This window comes from Tursiops truncatus, chromosome 3, assembly GCF_011762595.2.
Source record: "Tursiops truncatus isolate mTurTru1 chromosome 3, mTurTru1.mat.Y, whole genome shotgun sequence".
NCBI lineage: Eukaryota > Metazoa > Chordata > Mammalia > Artiodactyla > Delphinidae > Tursiops > Tursiops truncatus.
The window spans coordinates 55,010,692-55,023,405 of record NC_047036.1 but is presented as its reverse complement, the minus strand read 5'-3'; positions in this window follow the sequence as shown (position 1 = coordinate 55,023,405).

Here is a 12,714-nt window from a genome sequence, read left to right as displayed (position 1 = left end):
TCAGCCGCAAATTTAGAAGGGCACTAATTTGGCAAAAATTCGGTGGTTTTCTTACCCTCGGTAGGACCCTTGCTTACTTGAGGTATGTCTGTACTAGCTGCAAGCTCTATAGGGGAAAGAGAAAAGCCAGACCAAAACACACAGCATCTACAGCTGTTGTGGGTAGAACTTCCCTTCTGTTAAGCATTCTTGGCTAAAAAATTTGGAAATGTAAGCACGTGTGTCTGAGGTGCTCCCTGCTGCTCTGAACCCTCTGGAAACACTGCAGTCCCTCAGCCCAGTAGTTCTCATCCTGGCCTCACATTAGAATCACCTGGGGAGTGTTTAAAAAAAAGACTGATGCCTGGATTCCTCCATTAGGCCAATTAAATGAAAATTTTTAGGAAAGGGGCCCAAACACCCATGTTTGAAAACAGTCTCTCTAGGTGATTTGAATGTCCTCAGGTTGAAGATCACTGCTGGCCCAAATCTCTCAGTACTAATCACACGGTCAAATCTCATCTGCTTATATGGAGGACAGCAGCAGCAGCAGCAGCAGTGGCAAATAGAAGGGTGAATAAGACCTAAAAGATCGTGTATCTTTGCTTTGGTGTTTGGTTGAGGGCATTGATCCGAGAAATAGGTCTTTTGCTAACATCACCTGGAATAGAGAGCTTATTGTTTTTTTCAAGCATTAAAACCCCATAGGAGGTGAAGTGATAGGTTCTGGGAATGGGATGTCAAGATGTGTCATTTTAAATGGTGAGTTTTTAGGAAATGCTCTTCTCAGAGTGCCTCCCTTGGGCCTGATGGTTTGGCAGCTTTACATCCAGCACTTAGCCGCCCATCCCACTGGGATCCTCCCTCTGATCTCAGAATGCTGAAAACGGCTTTATTGACAAAGGCAGCATTTAAAACCAGTCCCTACAATGAGCTGCTTAATGGTCAACCCCACCCAGGTGAGGACTCTGCCAGGTAGACACCCATCACATGAGTGTTAACTGAGGGGGTGGTACCCATGGGGAAATCACAATTAGAGAGTGCTAGGACCGGAGGGACTCAAGAGATGGGTTGGGTTGCTCCTCTTAGTGGGGAGATTGGGGCCCAGAGAGGTAACGCCAGACAGGTGCACAGGGCTAGGCAGTGAACTAGGAAGAGCAGATCCACATACCCAGGATACGGCTTTTCCCGTCTTACCATTTATCATCTTATATGCTTCTCTCCATTTTTTTAAAAAATAGATATTTATTGGAGTATAATTGCTTCACAATACTGCATTAGTTTCTGGTGTACAGCAAAGTGAATCAGCCATATGCATACACATGTCCCCATATCCCCTCCCTCTTGAGCCTCCCTCCCACCCTCCCTATCCCACCCCTCTAGGTCATCACAAAGCACCAAGCTGATCTCCCTGTGCTACACGGCTGCTTCCCACCAGCCAACTATTTTACATTCGGTAGTGTATATATGTTGATGCTACTCTCACTTTGCCCCAGCTTCCCCTGAGCACCCCGTGACCTCAAGTCCATTCTCTATATCTACATCTTTATTCCTGCCCTGCGACTAGGTTCATCAGTACCTTATTTTTTCTTTTAGATTCCATATATGTGTTAGCATACGGTATTTGTTTTTCTCTTTCTGACTTACTACACTCGGTATGACAGACTCTAGGTCCATCCACCTCACTAGAGATAGTTCAATTTCGTTTCTTTTTATGGCTGAATAATATTCCATTGTATATATGTGCCACATCTTCTTTATCCATTCATCTGTCGATGGACATTTAGGTTGGTTCCATGTCCTGGCTATTGTAAATAGTGCTGCAATGAACATTGTGGTACATGACTTTTTTTTTTACATCTTTATTGGTGTATAATTGCTTTACAATGGTGTGTCATCAGTTTCTGCTTTATAACAAAGTGAATTAGTTATACATATACATATGTTCCCATATCTCTTCCCTCTTGCATCTCCCTCCCTCCCACCCTCCCTATCCCACCCCTCTAGGCGGTCACAAAGCACCGAGCTGATCTCCCTGTGCTATGTGGCTGCTTCCCACTAGCTATCTGTTTTACGTTTGGTAGTGTATATATGTCCATGCCACACTCTCACTTTGTCACAGCTCACCCTTCTCCCTCCCCATATCCTCAAGTCCATTCTCTAGTAGGTCTGTGTCTTTATTCCTGTCTTACCCCTAGGTTCTTCATGATATTTTTTTTTCTTAAATTCCATCTATATGTGTTAGCATACGGTATTTGTCTCTCTCTAGGTCCATCCACCTCATTACAAATAGCTTAATTTCGTTTCTTTTTATGGATGAGTAATATTCCATTGTATATATGTACCACATCTTCTTTATGCATTCATCTGATGATGGACACTTACATTGTTTCCATCTCCTGGCTATTGTAAATAGAGCTGCAATGAACATTATGGTACATGACTCTGTTAGAATTATGGTTTTCTCAGGGTATGTGCCCGGTAGTGGAATTGCTGGGTCATATGGTAGTTCTATTTTTAGTTTTTGTTTTGTTTTGTTTTTGTGGTACACGGGCTTCTCACTGCTGTGGCCTCTCCCGCTGCGGAGCACAGGCTCCGGACGTGCAGGCTCCGCGGCGGTGGCTCACGGGCCCAGCCTCTCCGCGGCACTGGGGTTCCTCCCGGACCGGGGCACGAACCTGAGTCCCCTGCATCGGCAGGCAGACTCTCAACCACTGCACCACCAGGGAAGCCCTATTTTTAGTTTTTTTTTTTTTTTTTAACATCTTTATTGGGGTATAATTGCTTTACAATGGTGTGTTAATTTCTGCTTTATAACAAAGTGAATCAGTTATACATATACATATGTTCCCATATCTCTTCCCTCTTGCGTCTCCCTGCCTCCTACCCTCCCTATCCCACCCCTCCAGGCGGTCACAAAGCACCGAGCCGACATCCCTGTGCCATGCGGCTGCTTCCCACTAGCTATCTACCTTACGTTTGTTAGTGTGTATATGTCCATGACTCTCTCTCGCCCTGTCACAGCTCACCCTTCCCCCTCCCCATATCCTCAAGTCCGTTCTCCAGTAGGTCTGTGTCTTTATTCCTGTCTTACCCCTAGGTTCTTCATGACATTTGTTTTTTTCTTAAATTCCATATATATGTGTTAGCATACAGTATTTGTCTTTTTCTTTCTGACTTACTTCACTCTGTATGACAGACCCTAGGTCTATCCACCTCATTACAAATAGCTCAATTTCGTTTCTTTTTATGGCTGAGTAATATTCCATTGTATATATGTGCCACATCTTCTTTATCCATTCATCCGATGATGGGCACTTAGGTTGTTTCCATCTCCTGGCTATTGTAAATAGAGCTGCAATGAACATTTTGGTACATGACTCTTTTTGAATTTTGGTTTTCTCAGGGTATATGCCCAGTAGTGGGATTGCTGGGTCATATGGTAGTTCTATTTGTAGTTTTTTTTTTTTTTTTTTTTTTTTTTGCGGTGCATGGGCTTCTCACTGCTGTGGCCTCTCCCGCTGCAGAGCACAGGCTCTGGATGCGCAGGCTCAGCGGCGGTGGCTCACGGGCCCAGCTGCTCTGCGGCATGGGGGTTCCTCCCAGACCAGGGCACGAACCCACGTCCCCTGCATCAGCAGGCGGACTCTCAACCACTGCACCACCAGGGAAGCCCTATTTTTAGTTTTTTAAGGAACCTCCATAGTGTTCTCCATAGTGGTTGTATCAATTTACATTCCCACTAAGAGTGCAAGAGGGTTCCCTTTTCACCACACCCTTTCCAGCATTTATTGTTTGTAGATTTTTTGATGATGGCCATTCTGACTGGTATGAGGTGATACTTCACTGTAGTTTTGATTTGCATTTCTCTAATAATTAGTGATGTTGAGCATCTTTTCATGTGCCTCTTGGCCATTTGTATGTCTTCCTTGGTGAAATGTCTATTTAGGTTTTCTGCCCATTTTTTAACTGGATTGTTCGTTTTTTTGATATTGAGCTCTGTGAGCTATTTGTATATTTTGGAGATTAATCCTCTGTTGTTTCATTTGCAAATATTTTCTCCCATTCTGAGGGTTGTCTTTTTGTCTTGTTTATGGTTTCCTTTGCTGTGCAAAAGCTTTTAAGTTTAATTAAGTCCCATTTGTTTATTTTTGTTTTTATTTCCATTACTCTAGGAGGTGGGTCAAAAAAGATCTTGCTGTGATTTATTTCAAAGAGTGTTGTTCCTATGTTTTCCTCCAAGAGTTTTATAGTGTCTGTTTTTTTTTTTTTTTTTGTGGTACACGGGTCTCTCACTGTTGTGGCCTCTCCTGTTGTGGAGCACAGGCTCTGGACGCGCAGGCTCAATGGCCATGGCTCATGGGCCCAGCCGCTTCGCGGCATGTGGGATATTCCCAGACCGGGGCATGAACCCGTGTCCCCTGCATCGGCAGGTGGACTCCCAACCACTGCGCCACCAGGGAAGTCCCTATAGTGTCTGGTTTTAATTTAAGTCTTTAATCCATTTTGAGTTTATTTTTGTGTATGGTGTTAGGTAGTGTTCTAATTTCATTCTTTTACATGTAGCTGTCCAGTTTTCCCAGCCTCACTTATTGAAGTGGCTGTTTTTTCTCCAGTGTATGTTCTTGCCTCCTTTATTGTAAATTAGGTGCCTATATGTGCGTGGATTTATCTCTGGGTATTCTATCCTGTACCATTGATTTATATTTCTGTTTTTGTGCCAGTACCATACTGTCTTGATTACTGTAGCTTTGTGGTATAGTTTGAAGTCAGGGAGCCTGATTCCTTCAACTCTGTTTTTCTTTCTCAAGATTGCTTTGGCTATTCGAGGTCTTTTGTGTTTCCATACAAATTGTAAAAGTTTTTGTTTTAATTCTGTGAAGAATGCCACTGGTAGTTTGATAGAGATTACATTGATTCTGTAGATTGCTTTGGGTAGTATAGTCATTATCACATTGTTGATTCTTCCAATCCAAGAACATGGTATATTTCTCCATCTGTTTATGTCATCTTTGATTTCTTTCATCAGTGTTTTATAGTTTTCTGAGTACAAGTCTTTTGTCTCCTTAGGCAAGTTTATTCCTAGGTATTTTATTCTTTTTGTTGCAGTGGTAAATAGGAGTGTTTCCTCGATTTCTCTTTCTGATTTTTCATTGTTGGTGTATAGGAATGCAAGAGATTTGTGTGCATTAATTTTGTATCCTGCAACCTTACCAGATTCATTGATTAGCTCTAGTAGTTTTCTGGTGGCATCTTTAGGATTTTCTATGTATTGTATCATGTCATCTGCAAACAGTGATACTTTTACTTCTTCTTTTCTTTTTCTTTTATTTCTTTTTCTTCTCTGATTGCCATGGCTAGGACATTCGAAACTAAGTTGAATAAGAGTGGCGAGAGTGGACATCCTTGTCTTGTTCCTGATCTTAGAGGAAATGCTTTCAGTTTTTCACCATTGAGTATGATGCTTGCTGTGGGTTTGTCATATATGGCCTTTATTATGTTGAGGTAGGTTCTCTCTGTATCCATCTTCTGGAGAGTTTTACCATAAATTGGTGTTGAATTTTGTCAAAAGCTTTCTCTGCATCTATTGAGATGATCATATGGTTTTTATTCCTTAATTTGTAAATGTGGTGTATCACCTTGATTGGATTGTGTATATTGAAGAATCCTTGCATCCCTGGGATAAATCCCACTTGATCGTGGTGTATGGTTCTTTTAATGTGCTGTTGGATTCTGTTTGCTAGTATTTTGTTCAGGATTTTTGCATCTATGTTCATCAGTGATATTGGTCTATAATTTTCTTTTTTTGTGATATCTTTTTCTGATTTTGGTATCAGGGTGATGGTGGCTTTATAGAATGAATTTAGGAGTGTTTCTCCCTCTGCAGTTTTTTGGAAGAGTTTGAGAAGGATCAGTGTTAGCTCTTCTTTAAGTGTTTGATAGAATTAGCCTGTGAAGCCATCTGGTCCTGGACTTTTGTTTCTTGGAAGATTTTTAATTACGGTTTCATTTTCATTACTTGTGATAGAACTGTTTATGTTTTCTAATTCTTGCTGGTTCAGTTTTGGAAAACTGTACCTTTTCAAGAATTTGTCGATTTCTTCATGGTTATCCATTTTATTGGCATATAGTTGTTTGTAGTAGTCTCTTGTAATCCTTTGTATTTCTGTAATGTCAGTTGTGATTTCTCCTTTTTCATTTCTAACTTTATTGATTTGTGTCATCTCCCTTTTTTCTTGATGAGTCTGGCTAAGGGTTTATCAATTTTATCTAGCTTCTCAAACAACCAGCTTTTAGTTTTATTGATCTTTACTGTTGTTTTCTTTGTTTCTGTTTCATTTGTTTCTGCTCTGATCTTTATGATTTCTTTCCTTCTACTGCCTTTGGATTTTCTTTGTTCTTCTTTCTCTTGTTTTAAGTGTAGGGTTAGATTGTTTATTTGAGATTTTCTTGTTTCTTGAGGTGAGATTGATTTGCTATAAACTTCCCTCTTAGAACTGTTTTTGCTGTGTCCCATAGGTTTTGGGCTGTTGTGTTTTCATTGTCACTTGTTTCTATGTATTTTCTTAATTTCTTCTTTGATTTCTTCAGTGATCTCTTGGTTATTTAGCGGTGTACTGTTTAGCCTCCATGTATTTGTGTTTTTTACAGTTTTTTTTTTTTTCCTGTATTGATTTCCAATCTCATAGTGTTTTGGTCAGAAAAGATGCTTGGTACAATTTCAACTTTCTTAAGTTTTCTGAAGGCTTGATTTGTGATCCAAGATCTGATATGTCCTGGAGAAAGTTCCATGTGCACTTGAGAAGAAAGTGTATTCTGCCACTTTTGGGGGGAATGTTCTATAAATTTCAATTAAATCTATCTGGTCAATTGTGTCATTTAAAGCTTGTGTTTCCTTATTTATTTTCTGTTTGGATGATCTGTCCATTGGTGTAAGTGGGGTGTTAAAGTCCCCTACTATTATTGTGTTACTGTCAGTTTCTCCTTTCATGGTTGTTAGCATTTGTCTTACGTATTGAGATGCTCCTATGTTGGATGCATAAACATTTATAATTGTTATGTCTTCTTCTTGGATTGATCCTTTGATCATTATGTAGTGTCCCGTCTTATATCTTGTAACAGTCTTTATTTTAAAGTCTATTTTACTTGATATGAGTACTGCTACTCCAGCTTTCTTTTGATTTCCATTTTCATGGAATATCTGTTTCCATCCCTTCACTTTCAGTCTGTATGTGTCCCTGGGTCTGAAGTGGGTCTTTTGTAGACAGCATATATATGGGTCTTGTTTTTGTATCCATTGAGCCAGTCTGTGTCTTTTGGTTGGGGCATTTAATCCATTTACATTCAAGGATATTATTGATATATATGTTCCTATTACCATTTTCTTAATTGTTTTGGGTTTATTTTTGTAGGTCTTTTTCTTATTTTGTGTTTCCCACCTAGAGAAGTTTCTTTAGTATTTGTTTTAAAGCTGGTTTGGTGGTGCTGAATTCTCTTAGCTTTTGCTTGTCTGAAAAGCTTTTGATTTCTCCATCGAATCTGAATGAGATCCTTGCTGGGTAGAGTAATCTTGGTTGTAGGTTTTTCTCTTTCATCACTTTAAGTATATCCTGCCACTCCCTTCTGCCCTGCAGAATTTCTGCTGAAAAATCAGCTGATAACCTTATGGGAATTCCTTTGTATGTTATTTTTTTTCCCCTTGCTGCTTTTAATATTTTTTCTTTGAATTTAATTTTTGTTAGTTTGATTAATATGTGTCTTGGTGTGTTTTTCCTAGGGTTTATCCTGTATGAGACTCTTTATGCTTCCTGGACTTGGGTGACTATTTCCTTTCCCATTTTAGGGAATTTTTCAGCTATAATCTCTTCAAATATTTTCTCAGACCCTTTTTCTCTTCTTCTTCTGGGACCTTTATAATTCAAATGTTGGTGTGTTTAGTGTTGTCCCAGAGGGCTCTGAGATTGTCTTCAATTCTCTTCATTCTTTTTTCTTTATTCTGCTCCTTGGCAGTTATTTCCACCATTTTGTCTTCCAGCTCACTTATTCGTTCTTCTGCCTCAGTTATTCTGTTATTGATTCCTTCTAGTGTATTTTTCATTTCAGTTATTGTGTTGTTCATCTCTGTTCTTTAGTTCTTCTAGATCTTTGTTAAACATTTCTTGTATTTTCTTAATCCAACCCTCCATTGTATTTCTGAGATTTTGGATCATTTTTACTATCATTACTCTGAATTCTTTTTCAGGTAGATTGCCTATTTCCTCTTCATTTATTTGGTCTTATAGGTTTTTACCTTGCTCCTTCATCTGTGGCATATTATTTTTGCTGTCTCTCTTTTTTTTTTCTTTTTTTAATGAGTGGGATTGTGTTCCTGTCTTACTGGTTGTTTGGCCTGAGGCTTCCAGCACTGGAGTTTGTAGGCTGTTGGGTAGAGCTGGGTCTTGGTGCTGAGATGAGGACCTCCCTGAGACCTCACTCTGATGAGTATTCCCTGGGCCCTGAGGTTCTCAGTTAGTCCAGTGGTTCGGATTCGGAGCTCCCACTGCAGGAGCTTTGGCCCGACCCCTGGCTTGTGAACCAAGATCCCACAAACTGTGTGATGGCAAAAAAAAAAAAAAAAAGAAAAAGAAAAAAAAAGAGAACAATAGCAAAGTAAAAAATAAAATTAGACTAGGAAACTAACAGATATGTTAAAATATAAAAATAAAAACATAGATGAATCAACAACTGGAAGGTACAACAGTACCACAATAGTAAAAAGGAGGAGGAGGAGGAGGAAAAAAAAAAAAAGAAAGAAAGAAAAAAAAAAGAAAAAAAATGGGGAAAAGTCCTTGGCTGTGGAGGGTGGGGCCTAAGCAAGGGCATGGCTTGGACGGTGGGCGGGGCCTATGCTCAGGACACACAGGGCTGGAAAAGGCCTTGGGGGCTGTAGGGGGTGGAGCTTAGGCTCAAGGAACAGAAGGGGCCCAGGTGTGCCCAACCCCTGGTCTCAGAGGGTGGGGGACCTCACCTGGGAGCCCAGCAAGCTTCCTGGGCTCGAGTGGGTGGGGCAGATGCCCTCCTCTCCTCTCCTGCTCCTCTGGTCCCCGGAGGGCCCCTCCCACCTGCCTCTCCTGATCTCCCCTGCCTCCCTTCTATGCCCCCAGGACCCATGCAGCCTGGACAGGGCTTCGGAGTGGGGGTACAGGCCTGGAAACTCAGCAGGATCCCTGGCCCAACTGGGCCAGGCGATCGCCCTCTGCTCCTCTCCTGCTCTTGCGGGAGGGTCCCTCCCACCTGCCTCTCCTGATCTCCCCGGCCTTAGAGGTGCTGATCTTGTCTGGCCTCCATTTCTCCTCCCCCTTCAGTCCCCCCACATCCGACTGGTTCACTTGGGGGTTCCTCCCATCTCCTTGGGCATCAGGGTACCCCACCAGCACGTGCCCTATTTGTGGGGAGATGCTAACTCAGTGTCTTCCCACACCATCATCTTGACTCTGCCCCCTTCTGTTTTCTTTATTCTGTTTTTTTTTTCCTGGCCTTCTCTTTCTGTTTTCGTAGGTTTTTTTTTTTTTTCCCCCTGACTCCATCTGTATTAGTTAAGGTTTTCCAGAGGAACAGAATCAATAGGATATATAAGATATCTCTTTATATATACCTGCTGTCTTTGACACAGATTCATGCACTGCTCACCACTGTTTTGCTATCATGTGATGACTGCAGAAACCATCCTTAAACTGCAGCCCCACACACAATTTTTGTACTTTCATCTGACCTACCCAAAGGTGTCCTTTTTAAGTCTTATTTGTAATAATATTTATAATGACATATAATACGAAGTAAATGGAAGTGTTCATTGTGAGCATAAAAAAACTCTATCTACCTATCTATCTATCTATTTATGGATGTCTCACTTCAGGCATTCAGGCAGAGAGAGAATTAAACCTTCTTCTGCCTTTTTGTACTGTCTGTGCCCTCAGTGGACTAGATGGTGCTCACCCACATTGGGAACGACCATCTGCTTTACTCAGTCCACCAATTCAAATGCTAATCGCTTCCTGAACCACCCTCACAGACACACCCAGAAATAATGCCTAATCACGCATCCGGGTATCCTGTGGCCCAGTCAAATTGACCCATAAAACTAACCATGACACCATCTTCTCCCATTTCCTTCATTTTTCATTTTGTTTTTGTTGTCTTGGGTCTTATGACTTTAAGCCTGTGTTTTGCCTTGACTGAGGCTCTCAGGCTGGAAAAGATTGTTAATTCTTAGGCTTGAAGAATCCATTTAAGTGAATACAGTGACTGTTAGTTTGTGATCTATAGTTCTAAAGTACAAAAAATTAGGTGAAAAGTAGGAAAAATGAATAGGGAAACCAATAAAAAGGAAACCCAAAGTTAAAAATTCTGAACTCCTTCACAGAGGCAGATGCTGTAAGATGGAGGGGGAGTGAGGCTGGTGTTCTCAAAACTCTTCATAGATGGGAACAGATGATTTTAGACAACTAGAGTGAAAACTCATTTGAGAAAAACTTCTTGCGGCATCTCAGTAGGAGAACATTTTTATCAACGGGATGGTTATTGCCTGCCTGGCTGGAATTTTTATATTCTGCATCATTCCATTTGAAATCATGAGGATTTGACCAGAGGATATTTCTTTCCATTTGTAGGACATTTTGTATTTGGGATAATACCTTTTTCTCAAACATTTTAGGATGTCAAAATGTATTAAAGGGACATGTATTTTCCCCTTAGATCTTACCAAACCAATTCCTATAAAAGCAGAAAAAAGATAAAATGTAGATCTGAGTGTATTTTTGTTCAATTTCTTTTCTGTTTTCTTAACCTTCCTGGAGTGAGTAGATTATTATAAAATTGTCTAGGGGGCCAAAGTCTATGTTCTGGCTTAGGGAAAATGACACCTCTTAAAGGGCTTGTTAAGAGGCTATAGTGGATATTGGTTTTGTTGTTTTGGTTTCTTTTTTGGTGCTCAGCATCTATGCACCCTTTGTCCCATATTCCTATCTCCCTTTTGTCTCATATTCAAATCCTGCTGTTATAAAGGAATCACCTCTTTCCCATGCTCAGATCTTGTAGTTAAATGAAGCTGGTCCCACTCCCAGCTCTAGGGGTGGAACATATGACCCAGACTTAAGCCATTGTGCACATGGTATACTCCTGCCTGTAACTGTTGGTTTGAGATTGGTATATGACCCTGTACAGCCAATGAGACTGTTGAGGGAAGAAGGTGCACTGTTTTTGCATTTTAACTTGAAAGGACATGGGCTGTAGCTATAGACAGGCATAAAGGGAAAGCCTATTTGAGTGTGAACCAACACAGAAGGTGAAACCTGATAGGAAACAGAAAATGTTTGCATGTACTCAGAGGAGATTTAGACAATTGGACAGTTTGGGGATAAATTCATGAAGATAAATGTGGGTAGAATAGTGACCCCCCAAAGATAGATTGAGGTCCCAACACTTGATACCTGAGAATGTGATCTTATTCAGAAGTAAGGTCTTTGCAGATGTAATGAAGATGTAAATTAAGGTGAGGTCATACAGTAACAGGGTAGGCCCTTAATCCAAGATGATTGGTGTCCTGATAACAAGAGGAGGAGCAATGCAGAGAGACATACAAAGCGAGGAGTATACCATATGAGGACACAGACATACACAGGAAAAATGGCCATGTGACCATCAAGGTAGAGATGTTACTACGAGACAAGAAATGCCAAGGTTGCTGGCAAGCAGTAGAAGGTTAGGAAGGGGCAAAGAAGGATCCTCCCCTAGAGGCTTCAGAGGGGGCGTGGCCTTGCTGACACTTTGATTTCAGACTGTGAAACAATCAATTTCCAGAACTGTGAGACAATAAATTTCTCTTGTTTAAAGCCACCGAGATTGTGGTACTTTGTTATGGCAGCCCTGTGAAATGAATACAGTTAAGTGTACAGAAGACTTAGCATGTGAAGAAAGACTTTTTTTTTTTTAACTCCAAGGAAAATAAAAACTTGTTCTGGAAAAGGGAAAGTAACCACGTGACTTAACTGTTAAGAATTTAATAGAGTACTATAAATATTGATTTTTAATCTTACCAAAATTATAATATACTGGAAAGTATATATGTGTGGTGGGGTGTGTGTGTGTGTGTGTGTGTGTGTGTGTGTGTGTGTGTGTGTGAAATCATCTTTCACAGTGCAAAGTCAATATAAAATGCCTAAACTGAAGTGTCAGGAAGTAGCAACATACACACATTATTCAGAAACATGAAGGTAAAGGGTAAATGATTCAGTTAAAAGAGCTGAAAGTCACTGCCTCTTGGGAGCAGGAAACAGGAGGTGGGCACTGCTGGGACTGCTGTGTTTTGGAATGAGACAGAACTATTTGACTCTTTAAGCTATGTGTACGAATAACTTTCATATAAAGAAAAGCTACTTAAAAAAGGAAAGGAAAAATTGAATCTATGAAGCAAATTACTTGTAGAACTAAGGAATGTGCTGACCTTAGACAAAAGTAGAAAATAGAATACATTTATTTTGGGGGCTAGTTATCCATTGATCTACATCTGTTTCCTGAGCAGTGGGGGAGGAGGGCACAGGGGAGGGTCAGGGTTCTTTTATAAATCCTTCACGTCTCCCTTTGTCCCATATTCAAGTCCTGCTTTTATATAGAAATGAGAACTTCTGTTACCTTGAGTTTCTAATTACAGTCTAAAACCATAAAGTTCATTTTAACGGGGATCTTTCCTTAAAACTG